The 26,829-nt window shown below is 47.4% G+C and overlaps 1 protein-coding gene across 3 annotated transcripts in view; it reads right to left on the bottom strand.

Annotated features, from left to right (window-relative positions):
* The window catches only part of NUP214 (nucleoporin 214), a 1,006,718-nt gene that overhangs the window by 949,722 nt on the left and 30,167 nt on the right, over positions 1-26,829 (bottom strand). The gene's annotated exons all lie outside the window — the stretch shown is intronic.

Below are 26,829 nucleotides of genomic sequence, written 5' to 3'. Positions count from 1 at the left end.
CTTTTTGGGTACAAGGAAGTACACTGAATAGATACCCTCGTTTACCTGAAGAATCGGGACGGCTTCTATGGCGTCCTTTCCCAGCAGCGCTTCCACGTCTTGGATCAGGATCTGCAGATATTCCGGTGAAAGGCGTCGATGTTTCGGCAGTCTGAACTGTGGAGGTCGGGTGAATTCCACGCAGTAACCGTGGGCGACCGTCTTTAAGACCCACTGGTCTGAAGTTATCCCCTCCCATGCCTTGAGGAAAGATGTTAATCGCCCCCCGACCGGGGAGACATGGGAGGGGACCTGGACTTGGTGGTCATTTCTGACCCGAAGTTGACGCTCCTCTGGAATCGGAGCCTCTGCCTCTATTCTTTCCGCGCTTCTGACCCCTCTGGGGGTAGTAAGTGGGTTTTGCAGCAGGCTGACTTGAGTTGAAGTTGCCCGTGCCGAAATTGTTTTGAGCGGCGCAGGCTTGTCCTCGAGAGGACCGCAGAGAATTACTGCCCCTCTGTGAAGAGGGTTTTTGGGAAATTTGGTGCCGCGACTTAATAGTCTCGTGCTCCTTCTTGGCTGTCTCCAACGCATCGTCTACCGCCTTCCCGAAGAGATTGGCCTCTTCGATGGGTTTGTTGATAATGGAAGCCTGGGTCTCAGGTCTGAAGCCAGACGTGCGCAGCCACGCGTGCCTCTTTAGGAGAGTACCCTGTGCGAGAGACCTGCTGTCATGATCTCTGCTTCCAAAAGGTCAGGGTTTTCCCAACTCCCTTGGAAGCAGATCCATAACCCAGGTTCCGAGTGCCAACCAGTCCCAATTGGGACCTTTTGGACCCAGTCCTGGCGCCAGTGGCACCAGGCTCATAAATATGCCCAGTCCCAGCGCTGGAAGCGCCGGGCTCATAATGCTTGGGTGGACTTACCTGCAGCAGACCATGCTGCTTACTTGCCTGCCAGTTGAGCCTCTGATCCTCTTCTGTTTGGAACTACTTTTCCTGTTGGGTGGGGCAGGAGCCACTCCCTAGATTCAGAACACTGGAACTCTTCTGGAAAGCAGGAACTCTTTTCTTACCTAGGCGTGGCTGTGGAAGGAGACACCTAAGCACTACAGGAGGCTATTTAAACCACACCCGATGGATGAATCTTGCTTTGCGTTATTCTGCATCCTCTGCAGCAGAACGCTCATCGGGTCTTCTGCATCGGATCCTGGGCCTAAGGAAAAAGGCTTACCATCCTGAATCCAGTCTTCAGCAACACCTATAAAGACAAGAAAGAACAGGTTAGCATTACGGTCTTCAGTGACAGCTCTTCACTTACCTGGTCCATCGGCTGTCACCAACGCCTCGCGCTGCATTCCGGCATCTGAAAGACAAAGGCTTACCTACTCTTCGTGCGCTCCGGAGGTCTTCACACTGCATTCCGGCATCTGAAAGACAAAAGCTTACCAACTCTTCGCATGCTCCGGAGGCCTTCGGCGCTGCATCCCGCATCTGAAAGACAAAACAAGGTGCGTTTAAAGACATGGGGGAACTTTAATACTCACGTGCCATTACTCCTTTCCACATCTAACCCAGTGGGTATTCCGGCACCCTGCAGCCGCTCCGAACCTGTACCTGCAAAATAAAAAGACAGTTAGAGCACATCGTGAAGCAGGCAACAAGCGCTTACTTACGTGCTTCCAGGCGCTTCTATTCATCACACGGGCTCCATCTTCAACTCACTTCAGCCCGTCATCCGCCATCGCAGGAACCCTGCAAAACAAGAGACATCATTACTAAAGACTTTAAAGACATTAGAATTACTCGAAACTTACCGTTCGTGCAGTAAACGACAGACAGCAGTCCTCTGAAATCAAGAGGCCTGCTCCCCTTATCCAGTGAAGAAACTGGTTACAGCACCCTGCCCCGAGGCAGATGGAGAGCACAGCGTTCACTTACCTAAGGTGAGAGCGTTAACCTTTGGGGTTCTACAGGAGAAGAGAAAGGGAAGAAGAGAGAGACATTCAATAACCCAGTTCCTTAATCCCATATTTTCTATCTGCAGACATCTTACCCTTCGAGTCAGACATACAGTGCACAGAGGTCCAGCCCAAAGAGCCAGCCGTGTGTTACACATCACCTTTGAAGATACGGTATACGCCCAGTCAAGACCGGCGCCTCTACGGGAATCAGGTGAGCGTTACAGAACGCAAAGCCTACCACAAAACTCCCGTCCAGGCGCTATGGAAACCTCGGATACCGACCAGCTAGCCCAGTTACTTGGGGAACTAAGGGCAGAAGTGCATGCAGCCCGTCAGGAAACGAACGCTCTAAGAAGGGAACTGATTATTTCCAAGGAGCGAACAGATGATCTTGCTAGACAATTGCTACAGTCACAAGCCGGACAGACCCCGTTACCCGCATCTGGGGGAAATCTTCCTTCTACATCCTCTATGAATCCAGTGCAGATCAACCTACCTGGGAATGTACCTCTGGCTCCGCCCGAACGATTTTCTGGTGACCCAAAGAGGTTTGCAGTATTTATCAATCAGTGCCGGTTGCATTTCTTATGCCGGCCAGCAGCCTTTCCAACTGATCAAGCTAAAGTAGCTTTCGTGCTTTCGTACCTTAGTGGTAATGCGGCAGACTGGTCGATCCCTCTAGTAAATCAAGATGATCCGGTCCTCCATGATTTTCAAGCTTTTCAGCTCAGTATGGAAAAACTGTTCGCAAGACATTCACAGGGGCAGGCCTTGGACAATGAGCTTCTTTCGTTGCGACAAGGTAATCAAGACCTTTTGGCTTATATTGCGTCTTTCAACAGACTGATAGTGGAAACTCAATGGCCTGAGGACAAAAGGATTACGCTGTTTTATAGAGGTCTACGTGGAGAGCTCAAAGATGTGTTAGCCCAAGTAGTGAATCCCCCACAAGATTGTTCGGACTATATAGACTTAGTCGTTCAAATAGATCACAGACTGCAGAACAGGAAGGCCGATCGTTCCAAGTTTGATGCTCGAGTATTTTCCAAACCGCCAACTCCTTCCAAAGGAGTAGACTCCGGGGAACCCATGCAAATAGGGGGTCTGAAAGGTCCTCTAACACAAAAGGAGCGGGAAAGGAGAAAACAGTTGCAATTATGCCTCTATTGCGGAAACTCAGGGCACTTTCTTCGAGACTGTCCGGTGAAACCTGCCAAGAAGGCAGTAGGAGCTGCAGTTACCAAAGTTACAAACTCTGAGCAGGGAAACGACCTCGCCCGACAAGAATAGAGGTCCTCTTGCCGAGCGTGAAAACCAGTTCCGTGACCTCGCATTTCGTAATACCTATGGTCCTCATTAGCCCTGATAATCCGGATCGATTACATGCAATTGAAGCTTACGTCGACAGCGGTGCCATTGGCAATTATGTGGATCATGAAATGGTTTTGAGGATGAATCTAACTCTTTGTCCCAAGGCTGTAAAGGACGTCATTACTACGGTGGATGGTACAGAGATAGCCTCCGGGCCAGTAACGCATACCACTCAAGAGGTGACGCTAGTAAGTCAAGACTGACACCATGAGAAGATCGTGTTCGATGTGATCAAGGCCCCTCAGTTTCAGATTATTCTAGGAATACCTTGGTTAGAGAAACACAATCCTCTGATCGATTGGCGAGCAAGAACGGTCCAGTTTCCAGAATGTGTCTCTACTTGTCACCCTCCACCTGGTGTTGCACTGGCAGCAATTTCTTCAGAGACTCCCCAGTTACCTCCCGAATACCTAGAATACCAAGATGTTTTCCGGAAGGATCAGGCTAACTCTCTACCTCCTCATAGGTCTTATGACTGCCAGATAGACCTGATACCTGGATCTACTCCTCCTTGTAGTAGAATTTATGCCCTCACCGAGCCTGAGAACCTTCACCTTCGACAATACCTGGATCAATACCTGGCAAATGGGTTTATTCGTCCTTCCAAGTCCCCTGCTTCTTCAGCTTTGTTCTTCGTTCCAAAAAAGGAAGGAGACCTTAGAACCTGTATAGATTATCGCTCCCTGAACCAGATCACCGTTAAGAATAGATATCCGTTACCTTTGATGCCTGAACTCCTGGACCAAGTCAGAAAAGCATGCATATATACAAAGCTGGATTTTAAGAGGAGCTTACCACTTGGTACGAGTAAAAGAGGGCGATGAATGGAAGACGGCCTTCCGCACCAAGTATGGGCTATTTGAATATCAGGTCATGCCCTTCGGACTTTGCAATGCCCCGGCCGCCTTTCAATATTTTATGAACGATGTCCTCAGAGAGCTCATAGATGTGTGTGTTGTTGTTTACATTGACGACATCCTCGTTTATTCTTCATCGGAATCTGAACATCGGAAACACGTGAAAATGGTCCTCGAAAGATTGCGTCAACACAAACTTTTCGCTAAGTTGGAAAAATGTGTTTTCAACGTGACTGAAGTTGAATTCTTGGGATTCATATTATCACCTGGCGGAGTGCGTATGGATTCAAAGAAGGTCGATGCAGTTCTCAAATGGCCATCACCATCCTCCGTAAAAGGTGTGCAAAGCATGTTAGGCTTCGCTAACTTTTACCGCAGGTTTATCCCCGAATTCTCTCGAATAGTCCAGCCCATCACTGCCTTGTTAAAGAAAAACAAACGTTTTGAATGGTCTACCGAGGCGGAACAAGCTTTCCAGGATTTGAAGACTAAATTTATCTCTGCACCAATCTTAAAACACCCTCGCCCCGAACTCCCCTACATCGTGGAAACTGATGCTTCAAGCCTTGCCATGGGGGCAGTTCTATCACAAAAGGACCCGGTAACCAATCAGTTGCATCCAGTGGCATTTTGGTCCCGCAAATTCTCGCCTCCTGAAATCAATTACACGATTACTGACAAGGAACTTCTGGCTATCAAGTCTGCCTTTAAGGCTTGGCGGCATTATCTGCTGGGGGCCCGACACACCGTTACTGTGATTACGGATCACCGAAACCTGCAATATTTGAAAACCGCAAAAGCCCAATCCTCTAGACAACTCCGTTGGGCATTATTCTTTGCCGAGTTTGACTTCATAATTACCTATCGACCTGGTACAAAGAACGGTAAAGCTGATGCCCTTTCTCGGATGGGAGTGGAAGAACACTTGATCAACCCTAAACCTGTACCAATCATTCCCGAACAAAGAATTCTGGGTGTAATCGCCACAGAATCCATAGAGGAAGTTAAGGATAAAGCCAGGCAACTTGTAACTCCAGCAGACATACAGAATTGGCATCTGCATGGAAAGGACTTTGCAGTAAAGGACAACTTATTGTATTTCCAAGAACGATTATACCTACCCAGCACAGATTTACAGAAAAAAGTAATCTCTTGTTATCACGATTCTTTAATGGAAGGACATCCCGGTATGGCTAAGACCTCAGAAAAGATCAAGCGCTATTTCTGGTGGCCGTCTTGGAAAAAAGATATCAGAGACTTTATAATGTCCTGTGGAGTATGCGCCCAAAACAAGAGTCAAAAGGAAAGACCAGCAGGCCTCTTACGCCCTATTGACATCCCACCTCGCCCTTGGCATACGCTTTCTATGGACTTCATCACCGATCTACCTCTATGCTCCGGATACAATACGATTCTAGTAATCGTGGACTTATTCTCCAAGATGGCGCATTTCATTCCGCTCAAAGGCTTGCCAACAGCAGCAACTCTGGCCCGAGAATTTCTCGAAAACATCGTCCGACTGCACGGTTTTCCTTCGGTTCTAATTTCGGATCGAGGTAGTCAATTTATTTCTCATTTTTGGCGAAGTTGCTGTCGGTCGGCTCAAATTGATGTGAGACTATCGACCAGTCACCACCCTCAGACCGACGGACAAACCGAGAGGACCAATCAAACTCTGGAACAGTATTTACGCTGCATGCTGCAACAAACTGAAAAAACTTGGAAAGACATCCTTTGGATAGCCGAATATGCCTACAATAACTCTGTCCATTCGGGAACTGGGAAAACCCCGTTTTTTCTTTTGTACGGCAGTCACCCTCGAACCTCGGAGTTGGATCCCCTCCAAGATCTTGAAACACCAGCAGTAGACTACCTGCATTCTACAATCACCCAAGCCTTTAAGGAAGCTGTTTCTCACCTTCAAAGGGCTAAAGAACAATACAAGAAAGGAGCAGATCAACATCGGAAGGAAGCCCCTCAATATCAAGTAGGGGATCAAGTCTGGTTATCCACCAAATATCTACCTCTAAAAGGGCCACGCACATTCAACCCAAGATACCTTGGTCCCTATTCCATCACTACCATAGTAAACCCAGTAGCGGTCAAGTTGGACTTGCCCCCGCACATGAAGATACATCCGGTCTTCCACGTCTCTCTATTAAAACCCATGCAACCTCAAACCCGACTAACTAAATCTCCAACACCCATCCTAGTTGATGGAGAACTCGAGTTTGAAGTCAAAAGCATTCTGGACTCCAAGATCTCCAAATCTAAACTATTTTACCTAATTGACTGGAAAGGCTACGGCCCCCAAGAGAGATCCTGGGAACCTGCTGAATATGTCCACGCTCCTCGCCTAATCAAAAGATTTCACCGAACATTTCCTGACAAGCCAAAACCCCCGGAGAAGCCCGGTTTGGGAGGGGCCTTGAGGGGGGGTACTGTCATGATCTCTGCTTCCAAAAGGTCAGGGTTTTCCCAACTCCCTTGGAAGCAGATCCATAACCCAGGTTCCGAGTGCCAACCAGTCCCAATTGGGACCTTTTGGACCCAGTCCTGGCGCCAGTGGCACCAGGCTCATAAATATGCCCAGTCCCAGCGCTGGAAGCGCCGGGCTCATAATGCTTGGGTGGACTTACCTGCAGCAGACCATGCTGCTTACTTGCCTGCCAGTTGAGCCTCTGATCCTCTTCTGTTTGGAACTACTTTTCCTGTTGGGTGGGGCAGGAGCCACTCCCTAGATTCAGAACACTGGAACTCTTCTGGAAAGCAGGAACTCTTTTCTTACCTAGGCGTGGCTGTGGAAGGAGACACCGAAGCACTACAGGAGGCTATTTAAACCACACCCGATGGATGAATCTTGCTTTCCGTTATTCTGCATCCTCTGCAGCAGAACGCTCATCGTGTCTTCTGCATCTGATCCTGGGCCTAAGGAAAAAGGCTTACCATCCTGAATCCAGTCTTCAGCAACACCTATAAAGACAAGAAAGAACAGGTTAGCATTACGGTCTTCAGTGACAGTTCTTCACTTACCTGGTCCATCGGCTGTCACCAACGCCTCGCGCTGCATTCCGGCATCTGAAAGACAAAGGCTTACCTACTCTTCGTGCGCTCCGGAGGTCTTCACACTGCATTCCGGCATCTGAAAGACAAAAGCTTACCAACTCTTCGCACGCTCCGGAGGCCTTCGGCGCTGCATCCCGCATCTGAAAGACAAAACAAGGTGCGTTTAAAGACATAAAGGAACTTTAATACTCACGTGCCATTACTCCTTTCCACATCTAACCCAGTGGGTGTTCCGGCACCCTGCAGCCGCTCCGAACCTGTACCTGCAAAATAAAAAGACAGTTAGAGCGCATCGTGAAGCAGGCAACAAGCGCTTACTTACGTGCTCCCAGGCGCTTCTATTCATCACACGGGCTCCATCTTCAACTCACTTCAGCCCGTCATCCGCCATCGCCGGAACCCTGCAAAACAAGAGACATCATTACTAAAGACTTACGACATTAGAATTACTCGAAACTTCCCGTTCGTGCAGTAAACGACGGACAGCAGTCCTCTGAAGTCAAGAGGCCTGCTCCCCTTATCCAGTGAAGAAACTGGTTACAGCACCCTGCCCCGAGGCAGATGGAGAGCACAGCGTTCACTTACCTAAGGTGAGAGCGTTAACCTTTGGGGTTCTACAGGAGAAGAGAAAGGGAAGAAGAGAGAGACATTCAATAACCCAGTTCCTTAATCCCATATTTTCTATCTGCAGACATCTTACCCTTCGAGTCAGACATACAGTGCACAGAGGTCCAGCCCAAAGAGCCAGCCGTGTGTTACACATCACCTTTGAAGATACGGTATACGCCCAGTCAAGACCGGCGCCTCTACGGGAATCAGGTGAGCGTTACACCTGCCTGCTGTCTCTGCGGTGTCCAGGCCTGCTGTCTCTGCGGTGTCCAGGGTATTCTTAACATTCTGATTGGCAAGTTTGCCCTCCGAGACAATGGCGAGAAGCTTGGCTCTGGTTGGTTCCGGAACCTCCTGAAGGCCTTCCTGGAGTAGGTTCCATTGGGCGTTGACGTAGCTTGCCAGTAACGTTGTGTTATTGGCAATCCGGACGGTATAGGCCACCGCCGACGTAACCCGTTTGCCTAAGGCATACAACCTTTTGGACTCCTTGTCCGGGGGTGACTCTCCCTTGGCAAGGGGAACCCCTGCTCTCTTGCGAGTGTTGGTCACCACCAGCGAGTCTGGAATTTCGTGTCCTTTGATATAAAGCAGGTCGGTGAGGGAGGGCCGGAAAAGTTTTGACCCTTGGGTTCACCGCCCTAGTCTGAGCGGGTGTGATTAAGGAAGGGGCCAGCCATCTCTTTATAGAGCTCAAGAGAGGGATAGACTGGCTTGCCGGAGGCTTTTCATTAATAATGTCCTCTGCGAAATCTTGTTCGGGCAAGGCTTCAAGTGTGGCTATTTTAAAGAATTCCGCTGCTTTTTTCAACATGTTGTTGAAAGTCATTTGATCATCCACCGGGGAAGCTTGTCGAATCGGGGTGGATGGGGGAGAGTCGAGGCAAACGATATCAGAATTGTGATCGTCCTGCTGGGTGTCGTCCCAGTTGTCCGTTGCCCCTTGATTTTCCCCATAGTTGTCCAGAAAAGAAGCCTCCTCTTCTTCTGTATGGATGTCTCTATATGTGTCCATCTGGACATCTTCTTGATAGTCAAGTTGGTGTTGGGCATCTTGTGTTTGAGGGTTAGGGTCTACCCGAGCTTTTTTCGGCGGTTAATCAGAAGCCCTGAAAAACTGCTCCTGCCGATCCATACACCCCTCGAAATGCTCTGTGATCCACTTGAATGTCCCAAATAGACCTAGCTGAGCAGGAACAGAGTTCTCCGCCCTAAGGCGTTGAGAGGATCTCCTCAGGGTGCTTGAGAGGGATACCTGGCTTTCTTCGTAAGAGTCTTCGGGATAGTCTTCTAAATCCGTGGAAAACTTTTCGGCGGATTGGCCCATAACTGTGGGTGGAACCGGTACTAGGCCCACCGCCTTAGCAATCCTATTGATGCTCTTACGGATAGTCACCGAATCTTCGGGAGACAACGCCTCCGATGATGTGTCGGCAGTGAAAATGTCTTCCACGTCTCCAGAAGGACTAGCGGATGGCTTCTCGGGTAGAGGCCTACTCGTAGTTTTCGGGCCTGTACGGGCCTTCGAAACCTTGGAACCCGTCGAAGTTTCTTGTTCAGAAACTTCGGCGTGTGTAGTTTGGGGAGTAGCACCCTTGTTATATTTGTTATGCCCAGTCGTCATGCGCTGCTGCGGATGCGGGGAAGGCTTCGGATCAGATCGATCCGATGGCGCTTTCGCCTTCTTCGACGAAGTCGTCGAGGAGGGCGCTTGGGTTGTGTGCTTTGGGCGGTGCGATTGTACACCCCTGTCACCGGGTGTGGTCCCTGAAGCAAGACCAGAGTCGAGCCTGGAAGGGTCGGGGACGGGCGTGGCGGCTCTAGAATAGTCCGCCTCAAGGTCTATAACGTCCGCGTTGGAAGTTTAGTCATCCGATGTACCCCTGTCACTTTCGGCTGGTGTCGTGGCAGGGGAGGGAGGCTCCACGCGTGACATTCCGTACGCGGCCCACCGCTTCAACCGGCACTCCTTAAGGGTTTAAGGAGTTTACACGCCGAACACCGCTTTTCGTCGTGCTCTAGGGGGAAGACAAGCGTTACACGACGTGTGCTCGTCTTGCCACGGATATCTGACCCTACACACAGGGCAGAATCTAAATGGAGTCCTTTCCATAGCAGAAGGGAAGGGTGACCAGACCAAAAAGGAAAGCAGTGGAAAAGAGGAAAGACATCATAGCAGTATGGCAAACCCTGAGCCCACTCTCCCTACTGTGTAGGCCGGCCAGACCACATGGAAGTCCGAACGCCGGATCTTAGGCGCCGGAACCCACAGCCGTAGACGATTCCCCCGTAGTCTTCGTCGAAGATGTTTTTGATGGGCGAAGTGACTTAACGGGGATTAAACCGACAATTCGGTAAGATAAACAATGTCTCATGAAGAGCTCCGCTATAGGGCGACCAGTTATCTGGGTGGAAAAAAACAATCTGAGGGACTTCGGCGCGTGAGGGATTTTGGGTACTACACACGTCACGCTAGTGTTTCAGTGTTTCAGACACGCCTATGCCGACGTCCCCTTTCGGTCCCCGAAAGACAAGATGCCATATTCCGCAGTTACCACTGGATGTCGGACCATATGCACAGCATGTGATTCTAAGCAGATTAACAAGCATCAGAATGCCTTTTTTCTGTCCTTTTCCCTTTGGAAGCGGCGTGCCGGGATGGGAATGACACCGCCGAAGATGCCCGCAGAACAGAAGGAGCGATGAATGATGGGCAGAAGCGCCGCAAGGTAAAGCTGTTCCTAACGGTGTTCTTGTTCTTGCAGGAGCTGAGCGCAGAAGAAAGATGCAGGCCTACTGGAGACCGATCCGAATACGGTTGAGTGTCACGCTGCAGGTGCAGAAAACGCAAAGCATGTTTCTCAGCAAGGGCGTGGCTTAAATAGTCTCTGGGTATCCCAGGTGTCTGTGCTGAACCACACCCAAAAGACTAGACTGCACATGCAGTTCTGGGAACTGAAATATGTGGGGGCATCCATCTTGTCCCCATCAATGCACTACAAGTCCAATCGCCAATGTTATCCTATGGGAGTGATTGAGTGAGTCTGGTGCCACAAGCGCCAAGTCTGACTCCAAGTGGGTCTTTGGAGGGATGGAGAGGCCCTTAAGGGCCATGTAGGTGATCGTGGCCTGGCTCCAGCCTGACATCTTGGAGGGCTGGGGACATGAGGGGCAGGAATCATGACACTGCCTTTCACTTTCTCACTTTTGTCCCCTGCTTTCTCGCAATAATCCTCTGCTCACTGACCCCTTCCTCCATCTTGTCTCCATCCCGGTCTTCGTTTTCTCTTTTCACCGACTATTTTCACAAGCTTTTTTGCTCTGCTTCTTGCCCTCCCCCCACCAGCCTCCTCCCAGATTGGACAGTTTTGCCTGCCTTCTGCCCTTATGAGGGCAGCAACACATAATGCGACCCCAGTTAAATTCCAACTCTGCCCTCCCCGCTTCCAAAGCAGCCAGCTTGCTAGCTCTTCCTTTCTCCACCTCCTTTCCCCTGCCACCGCTCCCTGATTGGCCAGGGATGGCTAGCTCAGGGGAGGATAGCTCAGGGGCAACATGCTCGCCTTGGAAGCAAGACGACACGGAGCACCACAGGTTCGATCCCTGGGTCCGTGCTTAGAAACCTCTGGGTATTAAGCGTGTTATAAATAACCTATCATAACCTATTAGATCATCATTTCTGACCGCCACTCAGGGAAGCCCTTGGATAAGAGCCCCAAGGCAGAGGGCAGCTCCAGATCAGATCTGCCTGTGTCAGCCAGAGAAGCCAGCAGCCGTCAACCAGCAGCGATTGAAACAGTGTGGTGCGGACAGGGGGCACAGCAATCGCTACACACCACAAAACGGCCCCACCTCTTATTACTGCTACTTCACCTTTAAACTTGCATACAGACACCGTGTTAGCCCACCACAACTAGGCAGATCGTAGTTTAGCCACCTCTCTCATCTAGATGAGCTGTGTCCTAACTGTGCCAGTTAGCAATATCTCGCATCTGGTCCAGGCATGGGGGGGGGGGAGGGACAACTATTACTGCTCCCCTTTCGGCTGCCACACCGCTCTTGGTGCCTAGCAGCTTTAGTATGATGCACAGGGCCTGCAATGGGTTAGTGATCATATCCTTCACCTAAAGCCATTATGTTAGCTAGCCACTTTGGATAACCCTCCGACTACCCACCTGCAGCATCACCAATTATCCTACTCCCCCAGGCACTCTGTCTGCCTTTGTCTATCAGCCATATTCAGCATTTACCACACGTGTACAAGGTAGCCATCCTGCAACACATTAGGCATTGTGTCAATGATTTTGGCCACCCATAGTTTGCAGTCGAGCATGCAGGGATGGGATAGTATTGTGAATCGACTAACATGCACCACATTCACACAGAATTGCAAAGATAATCACTCATCTCATCTAGACAGAATTGTGAAGATAATCTTGCATCAAATCTAAATAGAATTGTGAAGATTAGCATGAGCCACATCTTGATAGAACTGTAATGCTAGCTTGCGTCACGTCTAGACAGAATTGTGACTGTCAGCTTGCGTCACATGTAGAGAGAATTGTGACTGTCAGCTTGCACCACACCTAGACAGGATTGTAAAGATTAGCTTGCATCACATCTAGGGCAGATGGGGAAGCAGGTGCAAGTGGATCTAGGTCACCTGGCCTAAGCCCCGCACACCTTCTTACCCCTGCCTCTTCCTTCCTGCTCTCAACTCTTAGATCAAGGGTGTTTATCGCCCGGGTGTCTGAGGCGAAGGGCAGACAAAGAAAAGGGCAATTCCTGTTGGGACCTTTTCGGACCAGGAGGATCCATGGCCCGACCCCTGCTCAGACAGCAGGTAAGCATGCACCAACATGCGTTTACTCCCTCTGTTCCCAGAAGCCATCCCCCGCCCCCTCTCGTCCCCCAGCCCATGATGTTCCCTTGTACCCCCACCCTTCTCGCACACAGGTGTTGCCTGTTTTGCCGATTCCTCTACCCTGCTCCCCCTCCAGCCTACTTCTGCAGGAGTCTGTCCCGATACATTCTGGTTTCACCTTCACTGTCTTGTGGCCAATGCTGGATTTGACTTTTTAGGGACTTCATTGATTCAAGTTGTGCCACCCTTTCTCAACTCTCATGCTGGACTTCCTTTGCATCTTGTACTCATGGTGGCCCTGAATCATGATGTTCCCATCTTCATCTTGTATCCTGGCTGCACCGTTGTGTTACTACTGACATGTGCAATTTTATTCGCTCTCCCCTCTCGTTTCTCCACTCTTTTTGACTGCTTACTCTGTTCTCTCCTCCTCTCCCTTTTCCCAACTCCCCACCCCTCCCCTTACTTTCTTCTATGCACTTACTCTATCAGAATCGTCCCTTGAACTAGTATGATAGCAACCGCGTCTGTCACCTCCCCCCTCCACTTACATGTCCCCCCCCGCCCCCTGCAGCACTATCTGAAATGTCATGAGACCTAATACGATAGTTGCTTGTTTTGTTCTTCATTGCACCCCTCTCCCTCACCTTTTGTTTTACTCCGGCTCTACCAGAAATGTCGTCAGGCCTAGTACAGTAGTCGCCTGTCTGTCTGTTTCCATTTCCTTCCCACTCTCCCCCACCCTTCCTTATTTAGGTCTTAGCTTTTGCACCATCTGAAATGTCGTCAGGCCGAGTACAGTAGTCGCCTGTCTGTTTCCATTTCCTTCCCACTCTCCCCCACCCTTCCTTATTTAGGTCTTAGGTTTTGCACTATCTGAAATGTCGTCAGGCTGAGTATGATAGTTAATTTCACATCCTTACTGTTCATGGCCGGTAAGAACGGAATTGTATTGTCCCTTGTTCCCTCCCTTGCCTTGAAACACATTGTGTATAGGTGCTCATAGACAGAATTGTGAAGATAAGCGTTACGTCATATCTAGACAGAACCAATGCCAGCATGTGTCACATCTAGACAGAATTGTGAATGAAGCTCGCCCCACACCTAGACAGGATTGTAAAGATTAGCATTACGTCATATCTAGACAGCATTGTGAAGACTAGCGTTGCATCACACCTAGACAGAATTATGAAGATTAGCTTGCATCACATCTAGACAGAACTAATACTGGTTTGCGTCATATCTAGACAAAATTGTGAAGATTAGCCTCTGTCACATCTAGACAGAATTGTAATACTAGCTCGAGTCACATCAAAACAGAATTGTGTAGACTAGCATCGTGTCACATCTTGACAGAATTGTAAAGATTAGCTTGTGTCACATCTGGACAGAATTGTGAATGTCAGCTTGCATCACATCTAGATAGAATTGTAAAGATTAGCATTGCGCCACATCTAGACAGGATTGTGAAGATTGGCATATGTCACTTCTAAACAGTGATGCCACTAACCAATCCACTAAACAATCTCACCCCTCTGCATACACATCTCAAACTCGAACTAAACACAGCCAGACCTCTAATGTGCAACAAACCACACACTTCACCACACTGCAACAACAAAATATACTATACCTAGCCTCACAAAACGGCTCCCAACCAAAAAGCACACCTAAACTCAACTAACAGTGCAAGCCGAACAGAGGCTGCCAACAGCGCATCACCACTTTCTTGCCTTTCTCCTGCTCAATCCTACTAACCTTCTTATCCTCTTCCCTTTTCAGATACGCCATAGCGCCTGGGGACCACTCCGGTGGTGACGGTACGCGGTATAAATACCTTTAACATTTAACTGTCCCTCCTCTCGATTTGGAAACGTCAGCAGACAGAGGAGTTATGGTCTGAGGCCAGATGAGAACTTGGTCTGAAACAGAGCCCCTGCAACACCAGATTAACTAACCACAACCCCATGGTGAGACATGGGACTCCAAGGAAAAGATCCAGCCATAGAAGTAAAACAGATCACAAGACTGGAGATGGGGGATTGGAGCAGCTGCTGAAGAGGTCGATTAGGTCCCTGATGAGTGTTCAGCAGCAGAGGACTTCAATGAAGACAAATAGAAGTGAAATCCAGAGACATGCCCCACCACCGCAGCTGGAGAAGTCAGCAACTGAAGACTAGAGGAACATAAGAAATACTGATGCATTAATGGATTCCATAAATCCATGATCGATAAAGAGGAGGGGTCACAGCAGCTTCAGAAAGAAGGACAAAGTATGGCTACCCTATCCAGGGTCACAAGCTGCCGGTCTGAGCAAGAGCTGCAGAGCAAGACACTGAAGATACTCACACCAGAGGAACAGTACGAGAGTCCTACTTGATGACCAAGCTTTGACTAAAGGGTCCGGCAGCAGTGAAAGCCGTGCAAGGCCCCTGGCAGGTTATGTTACTTCTTCCTAGACAGGCTACATGGGCTGGTCCCGGAGTTTAAGGCGGTGAAAACCTTGCAAAGGTAATGATCCGACAGGTGCCATCGGAGAAAGAGCAACGCATAGGGTTCTTACTGGTAGCAGGAGCAGAAGAGCTTTACCATTGGGTTTTCAGCAGTTCATCGGGTGCTGATGCAGCTCTTCTGTTGCATTTCTCAAGTGAGTCCTACCTGGTGCTTCTGGTTCGAATTACAGCATTTGAGAAAATATTGGGTCAGACTGGCCGATTTTATCGCCAAAAGAAGGCTTGAGACTGAACCGCAACCTCCAAATCATACTGTCATGCACCATTTAAACTTTGGGCAGCCAGCCAATCTGTGCTGGTTGCCACATACAAACGTTTGCGGGCAAACTCTAGGGATGTTGATTACAAAGAAATCCCCGACCTGATCCCCAGGTGCACCCAGTGAAGCAAGTTATCACATTTAAGGCTGGCAAGAGGCTATTTGCAAGTTGGAAATCCTCTTTTGTCAGTTTGAAAAATGGTGATGATTGCAGGTACTTGCTAGTTAGAGTTCTAGCTTCTGTAAACTGTAGGGGCGGGGCTGGGTGGCTGTGCGTAGGGCACCTGTGCTGATCACTGGTGAAGCCGTCAAGGGCTTCTGAAGTTTCACACCTTGGTTTTAAGAGGGCCAACCATCCACAAACTGCCTGTACTGAACTATCCTTGTTGGTCCTGCTTCTTCATGGACTTCTCACTTATGCGCTCAAACTAGTTTTCATTGCTAATTCTGCACAGAACTATTTCTGCACGTGTTTATCCTTGGGAAATTTGGCCATAAAAAGCGTCTAAGTCGCTCAACAAATCAAAAGATGCGGCAAATGTTGCTAAAAGACACCAGGAAGAAGTTAGTAAAGATGGATGCCACTGCTGCTACAGCATCTTCTTCAATTTCAAATTCCCGATTAGCCATTTCCTGGAGTCAAAAGGGCACAATTTTTTAAAATCATGCAGATATAATGCATAGCCATCTCGCATGAACTCTGCTGTCAATTAGCAGGCAGGCAAAGCATAAAACTGATCTGTGTGGCCCACTGCAACTTGGCATTGTGGCCCTGGTTTGAGTCAGGAAATTGTGCACTGTGCATCTACTCAATTGCAAAGACTGCCTCCAGTGAGGGACACCATGGGCACCAGCAGTAAATATATAATGTGTACTTCTTTTGGGTTTGCGACAGGGCCAGGGGGTGGATCCTGCAACCACAACACATTGCCGGATGCAGCAAGTAAAAGCAGGGGTTGGGCCTCAGAATAGGTGGAGCTGCAAGAGGATTCAAAGAGCTTTCAGAGCAAATCCTGTACTCCCTGCAACGCAGATGCTCTGCTAAGCTTAGGAGTTGATCACGTCGCCTCTGCATGGGACCACAAGAAACCTGAAACTGGTTTTTCACTTGTTGGACTGTAAACATTATTTACGGCTCAATCATTTATGTGTGATTGATTGATTTATAAAGCCCTTTACACCGAGGCGCTGTACAGTGGAACAACATAATACATAACATCAACAATAGAACAATGGAAGCAAAATTACATTATGAATCATTCAACAAAGCAGTGAAAAAAAGAATTAACTGAAGGGGAGAGGGGGAATAGGGGGTTTGGACTGGGTAGGGGGGAGGGGTGGTGATGAGTTGGAGGAGGGAAATGGAAGGGAGAGAGGGGAGGTGGGATGGGGAGAGAGAAAGTCAGGGGAAAGAATAAGGAGGGAGGGGAAGCAGAGAGGGGGGGAGATTTCAAGGAGGAGAATGAAGGAGGAGGGATTTAAGGGAAGTGCAGAATGAGAAGAAGGTCGTGATGGAGCGGATTGCGAGAGGGAGTGAGTTCCAGGGCAGAGGCGCTAGGAATTGGAAGGAGCGGAAATGGGAGGAGGCACGGGGGGATGGAGGCACGTGGGGATGGAGGCATAGTGAGAAGGAAATGGTCAGCGGATCGAAGGGAACGGGAGGGGGAGTAGAAAGAGAGAAGGGAGGAGAGATAAGGAGGAGCAAGACCATGGAGGGATTTGAAGACAAGGCAGAGAAAGTAAAATAGCTGAGAGTGAAATGGTAGCCAGCCAAGGTAAGAGAGCAAAGTAGAGATGGAGTCACGGGAGGTAAGGAGACAAAGGGTACGGACAGCAGAGTGGTAGATGGATTTAAGGGGGGCAAGATGAGATGTAGGTAGTCCAAAGAGTAGAGAAGAGCAATAGAAGAGGCGGGAGAAGATGAGAGAGGAGATTAGGAGCTTGGTAGCGTGGAATGTGAGGGAAGAACGGATTTTGCGTATATTGTAGAGGTGGTATCGAGAAGTGCGAGAGGTGAGTGAAATATGTTGGGAGAAGGAGAGAGAAGAGTCAAAGAGAACGCCTAAATTAAGAGCTTGGGGAGAGATGGGGAGGTTGGAGGGAGGAAAGTTAATGAAAGGGGGAGGAGGGAGAGGGAAGAGAGTTAGAGGGAAAGAAAAGGACTTCGGTTTTGTCGGTGTTAAGAGAGAAAGCGGGAGGACATCCAGTTCTTAATGGCAGTAAGGCAGGAAGAGAGTTTTTAGTGAAGGTCAGTTGAGAAGGAGGAGAAAGAGGACCCACATCTGGGTATATTCAGGCCAAAACAAGTCTGATGTTTCTTGCTTGCTGGATCAGACCCAAGGTTGCGTATCCTGTGCAGAGAGGGACATTACCTGGCAGTTCCGCTGGGCTGCTTCTTCTGGAGCAGAGGCAAGGCCGATTAGCTTATGGATGGCCCAGTGCTCCAGATAAGATTTGGAAGTGGGAATATTTTACTCCCTATTTTTTGAAGTTGTGTAAAATGATTTTTAGGAAGTAAAAATGTAAGTCCAATTCCCAATGAGAGTATTTTATAAGCGAGTACAAATAGTAAAAATGATGTTTTAACTGAAAAATTGAAATGTTTTCGTAATATTAATTTTTTGATCCTAGTTATTCATGCACATTAAAATATACGTGTTTACTTCTTTCAATCAAAGGTTTCGATCCATTACTTTTTAGCATGTATATCACACTGACCGTAACATACACAAGATAGAAAATTTAAAGCACCTGCTGAAGAATTTGAAAGTAACTATCTCCAATATCAGCAAGAAAGCTTACTGTGCCTGCGTGTTAAAACGTACAAGTCGTATTTCCACCAGGAATATCCCAAACGGAATCCTCAAATAGTTTCCTCTTCGAAACATCGCTGTCTCACAGTTTCTACTTGGCTAGATAGTGAGATACAGGGCAAATCCTACCCTTCCAATACCTTTGAACATTAATCTTCTGAAATTGGAGGAGCGCTTAGAAATAGGCCATATGTTTGAAGTAAAAAAGGTATAGAAAAACTGAGTAAGATTCCCAACAAGCTGGGCATTATACCTGGCTGGAAAAGTCCATATCCTCTGCCCATCCCTCTGCTAGGGGGTGATCTTGGGGGCATGGGAGGAGCGAGTGTTGTACACTACCCAACTTTCCACAAATTGCGAGATTAGTCAAATCACTGTCCTCCATCAACCTTCCTTGCTCAAGCAAACTGCAGAAGAAATCACGTACACAAACCCTCATCACCAAACACATCATACTTGTAACAAGTGCAGCCTACTCTTCCATCTAGTGCCTTACAAAAGATCATAAAACACTTTTAAGTCACTTCAAAACCACACCTATTGGATTTGTCAAACCTACATACTAAAAGTGTCCTTCTGTTTACCAACTTAAATGACAATTTCTTGTTCATGCAGGTTGACTGTTTTGGTGTCTTTAAACCCAAGATGTTCATGATTTAGTGAGGTTTGAAGATGTAAAATACTTCTGCACCTTAGTTAAAAATAAATTGACAGTTTAGGTTGACCAAGGTGCTAACGGTTCCCAGGTTTTGGCACAGATTGAACCAGAGCTCTTGTAGACACAGAGCCTATATGGTATTGAGGGAACAAGAAGGTTTCACTGTGTGGTAAAAAGGTCAGCCATGACCCACATCACAATGCCACCAACCAGAACTTGAGCCAACTCCCTTGACAAGGTTACTTTTCCGGGGATGCCTAGGGGCACATTTAGGGTAGCCAACATATTAAGGGCTATAGTAAACCCCAAGGGGAACAAAAAGTGCAGAATTGCCGCCCCAGTGAGACTTGGAAGGAACTCACTGGGGATGAATGGCAAAGCGCATCAAACAAAAATGGGAACAAGATTCAGGAAACTATCATGAAGAGAAAGGGACTTTCTACCAAACACCCAGGTCTCAAACTGCCTCTCAACCTCAGGCGACTTGTCTAGACCATGTGATGTCACCAACCTCTCAGTCCTCTGTTCAGTGTATGGGCCAGCAGAATTCTGCCTCCTTGTGCACCCTTATTCATTTTCCGTGATGCTGGTCTCTTCAGGGGAGAAGCCTACCCATGTAGGCTGCCAAATCTCTGCTCCGAAAGTACCAAAATATTCTCTGGGAGCACTAAGTTCACCACATTCCCTGTTACTGGGTATTACTATACGTAAGGCAGAATAGCCTGGGTTATGGTCGAAGGACTGAGCTTATCAGAGAAGTTAGGACCAGATGTTTTGTTAGAGTGCGCGCCCGTGGCCGATCTATTCACACAGTCTTCAACCAGGACGTTCCCTGCAGGATCCTTGAGATGAGGTCGCCATCAGGGCTTCACCTGCCATAGATTGCGGGAGGGGGGAAAGCTGGTTAGTGGGAACGTGGTGCTTCTTTATGCGGAGTCTACATTAGTGCTGCTTGCACAGCTATCTTCCGTTCTACTGGTGCTCTAGGAGGCTGAGAGTGTGCAGTGTTTCCCTTTCCCTTGGGGCACCACAGGACTGACAACACTGGCTGTGGCCCTACCTCGGAGTCCCCTCAACTTCTGGATACCTTAATGCTTTCAGTCGCTGCAATGCGACCGAACCACAATTCTGTGCAGGTGGGGAAAGCACAAGGTTTGTTCTGTTTGCCAAATCAGTCCTATAGCCAAATCAGCCCTACATGGCAGGCACTAGGGCAGCCATTCCCGGCCCCTAGGTCACTGCCCAACCAGTGCTCTCGCACCTGCTGACGACAGCCCACAATGGTCCCAGTTCTCACAACAGGAGTCAGTCTTCCCTCCATGGCCCGAGCTGTATGCTGCCTCCATTAAAGGTCAGACCACAATCGTATCATTCCTCTCATCGATTTGTGCACTATACAGAGAGGCCTTGGGAGTAGACACTCCCCAGGCAAAGGTGGTGGAAGAGGGGGGCATCCACACAGAGCACAGTACATTTCCTTACCGTCACTCAGGGCAGTGCTTCTCCAACTCTATGGCAAGGCTCCACAGTGCACCTGTAGGATTTCCTGCCATCTTGGCCTCCACACTGCTGTCAGTGGTGACCTTTTATGGAGAGAATTCACAGAATTCTAGGTTGCTATCCTCCAGTGTGTCCGTGTGCAACGCTTGCACTTTATCAGTAGACTTTATGCAGATTTAGTGGGGGAGTTGAGTTGGGAGCTCACAGAGGTCACTTCTATAGCTCCTGGCTGCATGCCATTCCCCCTCCGGGGACCACTTTTATATCAGGCAAGGTTTAATGAGTCAATGCAATTTCCAGATGTATGCCAGTCTCTTAGCACTGGTCCAACAAAAAGATTTGCAACATCGGTAGGGCTAGTTTAACCAGGTGCGCGCTGGTGTTAGCTGAAGTGTCAAATTCGGTGCAAAAGTCAGTGAACCAGGGCACAGACCCGCCATATTTCATCATTGTGCTGGGGCTACAATTAGCAATGCAGGTATAATGACAGTTGTGCTATTATGGAGCCTGTGTAAAGATAGGAAAAATGTGGATATTGGAGCCAGCACACAGACCAGGCTCGCACACTACATGTGGTCACTGTGCTGGTACAATCACCAGTGCAATTCCTAAAATTACACCAGTGTGAAACTCAACCATACGTCATAATTCCACCAACATTAAAACCAGCGCAAAACCAGGTACGCATGCAGCAGTGAGACAATGGCAAAGTATGAGATATGATATGGCATTTATAACACGCCTACACACAAGTGTTTCAAAGCGTGAGTAGTTAATTGTAGTAGTTAAGTAGTTAATTGCCCCTGTGATATGGCAATATGTGCACCATTAAAAAAGTACCCCAAGGCAGGATCTGTCGAAGGCTCTGCCCGGTACCCTCTACTTATAGGCTAGCGTGCAGTTCATCCAAAACTCGTATCCGGTGCATTGCATTTTTGGCTCCTGTGGTAACACGTTTATTGGCAAGAAAAAGGGATTTCACCTACAACTTGACCAGAAAAAGGTTGTTTTACGGCTTGTAAACAGTCCTACAACAACATTCTTCTGGTCAAGTTGTAGGTGAAATCCCCTTTTCTTGCCAATAAGAGTGTACAGCAAGTCATGCTTTCTGATCCGCGGAGACAGCGGCTGCATGCGGATTAGATTGTGAGCAGGCGAGAGAGGAGAACGGATCAAGGCTGATATTTTGAGATGCTCCGACTCTTTTCTGTTATATTAATTTGATTATAATGACACCCTATTTTCTTTATAGGTCCTTTTTTATGAATACCTGTCGGCTTATTGCATACGGGGGGGGGGGGTACATTTGATCATTTGTTGTCCTACCATAGGATTGAGATTGTTATACCGATTTAAGGCGTCTTATTGACGCGGATTCCTTAGCTTTGCTTCCCGCTAGATTGTGCGGATCTACACTATTAATTCAGATATGATGAGCGGTATTGCTAAATATTCATTAATCACGCCATTTGGGGTCTAGGGGTGAAGCTTTGTGACTTAAAATGTTTTAATCACCAATGACAAATCAAATATGTCCTTTAGTTCAAGCCTACCACACTTCTGATAAAGGTCCGACGACCGAAACGATGAAGTGACAAGGCTATAACATGTAGAGTCTGTTGTTGTTAGGACTCCTGAATGTAAATCACAATAGTCACAATATGGGATAGTTTCAAATTACTGTATGTAAGACTGTCACTCATTTGGATTAATTTAAAATATGCTAACCACATTTTTGACTCAACAAATGCAATCAGATATAAAAATAATTCTTTACGGTTTTGAGCATTCTTTTTGCCTCATTTTCTTTCAAACTGTTTAAATATATGGATTATGGACTAATATGTACTGAATTATAATCAAAATTGGTTGAGCATCGATGTCTCGTGGATTACTCTCCAAGCCTTTTTCCTTAGTGAATTACTTTGGTGTCCTTGGCCTCAGCCACACTCATCGGTGGCTCCTACCAAGTGTTCAGATACTTGTCCGACAGGACAGAAGTATATTATTTATATACACACACACATAAGTGTGCAGCCTATCCTACTTGCTGTTCAGATTTAGCTCACGGAAACAAACCATTATGTACAAAGTATGCATAATGTTAACTATGTGTTAAGTGGGGTTTCTGGAAACCGGCATACACGCACTAACCAGGCATAAACTGGCAATGATGTGCCAGTAGGTACAAATATAAATGCATTAAAAAATAAATGCTGTGAGGGATATTATTAAACAAATCCTCTGGTGATGTGTTTCAGAAGCCCAACCCAGTGGCGTCAATCAAGTTAGTCTAAACTGACTCTGTGGCAGAGCAGTAAGGCGTCACTCAATGCCTAGTATTTTGGTGCTTCACTGCCTTTGTGGTTGGGACGAAGACTGATCTGCAAATGGATGTTTCTCCTCTGAAGGGTGCAGTGAGCTAAAACATGGCTGTAGCCCCTCCCGAGTGCAATACATCTTGCAGAACAGGGTCCTTGACCCATGTTCATTCTCAGTAGAGGGGCTCCCACACTCCTTTGTAATCTTAAGGGGAGTTCAGGAATTGATGGAAGGAATGCATAGGTTCTCCCACTGATATTACCACTCACTAAGGGGCTGATCAAATCCAACCCACCAATCACACTCCAGGAAATCAGTGCTGGTGAGAAAAACTGTCTGCAGGCTCAGCCACATAGAATGTAAATTGGGACGTCTAGGGGATAGAGGAGGATTGAAACCAGTTTGCACCGATCTAAACATAGATATCAGTAGGTTTGCTAATAACTCTTAGCCCCTTAAGTGCCAAGGGCGAGTATCTCGTCCTTGGGATTACCTCCCTGTTGCCAAGTACGAGATACCTCGTCCTTGGCACTTAAGGGTTTAATGAAACAGAAAACGTTAGACGCATTGAATGGCGAAATACAGAAAAAAGGCCTTTGCACTGGGGGGAAAACCCCATGGCAGTTAAAAGGTTAAGTGGCAATTTAAGTACCCCTTCCACGATAAAGCATCTCACAATGAAATCTACTCTACACATACGGTGCCACCGCAACCCTTTATTTGGCCACAACAAGTATAAAAGGGGAGAGTGAACCTATGTAGCACTAATGATCCCCTGCTCACTTAAGTAACTTTTCCAATGAAAGCAGCAGGGATTTAAGTTTCTTCTTCAAGTGAATGCAGTCTCAAAATAACAAGGACTAGCAGAAGTACCCATTCTCCGGACGGGTTGTGTAGACAGACACGATAACACTGATCCTGTAGGTCGCTGTTCCGACTCGATTATCGCTTAATGTGCTTTGCACCCTGAAATAAACAGCATTGAGAATGGGCGCGTGTGGCTGACTGACATATCCCGGAGCAGAGGGGAAGGCGAGAGTTGGTGTGCTGCTGCCTACTGGGACCTTCTGTGCTCTCTCCCCACCAGTCACCTCACCCTGGCGTGGTGCAGTTCATTGCGCTGCAAATATCTTGTGCATCCTAGGGCCTTGAAACATGGTGGGGCCTCGAGTTTATTTCCTCGTGTTGGGACTGGTTGAGAAAAACATTTTTGTTTCCCTTCTCGGCGAAATGTTCTACGGCTTCGTTAGCCCGCAACATCTCGCAAAAATCCTCTGGGAAATATTTTAACTTGATGCACCAAAAATGTTGACATTTCTGGAATGCTACATGCCTTTACCGTCGCCTCTAAAGGTACATTCACCCGTCATACATTTTTTGTTTCCCTTCCTGGTGAACATGGCTTATGGTTTCTTTGACAGGCCCCAGGCAAATTTTAACTTTTGCTGAAATCCGGGGAAAGGGGTGGTGTGTCCACATTTCATGTAGCCAGTAATGTCTGAAGGGTCCTAACAGGTAACTATGCACAATTTGGTGCAGACTGGTGAAACGGTGTGGAATAGTATAAGAAGAAACGCTTCGCCAAGCCACAAACCCACCAACAAATGTTTACTTTATTTGTTAATTTATAACGTGCCAGTAGCCCACGGGCTTCAGGGAACACATTCACACAAGTTTTCCGAACACATAGAACGAGACAATCAGGAGAGCCTAGAGAAGCCCAGCAGTGGGAGATGTTTGTCCTTTACTCAAATACAGTTTTTAGGGAGTGACAGAAGGTCCTTAGATGTTCCTCCTGTCTAAGGCTAAAGGGGAGAGAGTTCCAGATTTTAGCTGAACGGGTGCGAAAGGATCTTCCTAGTCCATTGGTACATTTGAATCCTAGACACTTAATCTGGGTCAGAATTGATGAACGTACGGTGCTGGGAGGATTATAGCTCGACACTACAGCTTTTAGGTAGGAAGGAGCAGTTCCATGAAGACACCAATGGACTAAAGTGGCTGCCTTGAAGTGAATGCTTGCATGCACCGGAAGCCAGTGTAGATCTTTTCTGCAATTAGAAAAATGAGATCTCCTAGGAACTCACTTAATAATGCGGACAGCATAATTTTGGGTGATTTGGCATTTTTGTAGGCATGATTTGTTAACGCCTATCAGAAGGCCACTGCAATAGTCCACCCTTGATAGTGTAGTTGCTCTAGCTATAGTTTCACAGTTCCTTTCTGAAAGGAAGGGGCGGATGTTTCGCAGCAGTCGGAGATAGTACAACACAGTTCCTTGAGACTTGGTTTACATGGGTTTCTGCACTCAGAGGGTTCAAGCTAAGATGCCTAGCATTTTTACCTTACTTAGAACTGAAATTTTACAGTTCTGGATTTTGAAGCTCTGATAGTCAGAAGTCAACTTGGCTCTTGCTTATAGGGAGCCGTAGGGAGCCGAAGATCAATAGTTCGGTTTTACTACCGTTGAGGCACAGCCAGTTGTTTGTCATCACAAGACTGAACTAGGTTGTACGTGTGTTCAACGGTGACCGTATCATGCTTGTAACTGCCACTGATCTCTAGGACCAGCAGTGTATCGTGAGTGTAGTTGGTAAAAAATATACCTCTGCCCTCTAGGAGTGTACAGAATGGTTAAATACATATGTTAAAAAGAGGACAGGAGACATGCATGCTCCATGGGGGAACGCCGCAATAAAATAGGAGCTGGGAGGGACGAGGAGGCCCCCCAGCAAATGCTGAGCATGCGATGCGACATGAACGACTTGACCCAGTCTGGGGTTTCCTTTGCACAGTTGCCAAGGTCTCCCAGCGTTCGGAGCAGGCGTTCGTGGTCAAAAGAGGTTGAACGCCGCTGACAGGTCAAAAAGGACCAGTAATCCGGCCTTTATTTTGTCAATGGTACTCAGCATGTGTTTCTGAAGGTCAATGAGGGGTGTCTGAAACCAGACTGATATGGTGGATCACATGTGCTTGCACAGCAGGTTGAAGCTGTGAAGTGGCCACTTTATCCAGGATTTTTAGAAGGATGTTGGAGTTAGTAATGGGGTGTAAGTTGGCAGCATCCAGTGGAGTGACTGGGACCATCTTGATGGCATCTGGGACTGGTCACGGACTTGTGCTGAAATTCGGGAACAGGGTGGGGTGTCCACAGGCCATGTAGACGGTGTTGTCCGGAGGGTCCAGACAGGTAACTATGCAAAATGTGGTGCAGCTTGGTGAAACGGTCTGGAACTGTATAAAGAACAATGCTCCACCAAACCACAAACAGCCACAGACAAAATTTGACTTATATATTATTTATAGATAGATGGTGCCTGTATTAAACTGACCAGATTATGGTTGACAAGGACCAGTGTCTCGACATTTTATTTATTTTAATTCAAGTCATGAAACTACATAATCTAAGTTGTTAAATATTCATAATAACAGCACGTCTGCTACACTGTATTGGCCCTATATTTTATGTAAATATCAGTTTAGGTTACTTTCTCAAATTCTCATAGAATGTCAGTATTTATAGACTAGGGGAAGGGCCATCATATTGAGAATCACAGGAAGACCGCTTTATAGGTCCATGGTTCCCAATATCCTAATTAGTTTGATGCAATCTATAGTGCTGTGACCGGCTGCTGCATAACTCATTAGCGTGTCGCTTTAAGCCATTTGCCCTGATAAGTGGCACACTGATGCAATATACTTAGTCTCAAGCTGCGACTTTGCTCAAACACTTAAAACATGGTGATATATAACATTTTTAAACGTTTCCTCCTTACACGGCACAGACAGAAGACAGGCATGCAACAGACACTGCCAAATACATTACTTACTGCAGCCAATTGCATAGATCCGTGCACTGACTGGCTTTCTTATGCCCTTTGCTGCAGCTAACCTTCAGACACACATTACTTACTAATGCCTTATTTCAGAAGAACACAATTCTGCATATTGCTTACTTTGTGTTTTGGCTACAAATAAGTTCCTGTGACATTAAAAACAAATTATACAAAACTGCTAACGAAAAATAGCAAGCCCTTCTCATTAAAATTTGAAAA

The sequence above is a fragment of the Ambystoma mexicanum genome, chromosome 8, assembly GCF_040938575.1.
Source record: "Ambystoma mexicanum isolate Mex_15411 chromosome 8, UKY_AmexF1_1, whole genome shotgun sequence".
Taxonomy (NCBI): domain Eukaryota; kingdom Metazoa; phylum Chordata; class Amphibia; order Caudata; family Ambystomatidae; genus Ambystoma; species Ambystoma mexicanum.
Note: the sequence above shows the minus strand (reverse complement) of the source record. Positions and strands in the feature narration are given on the sequence as shown.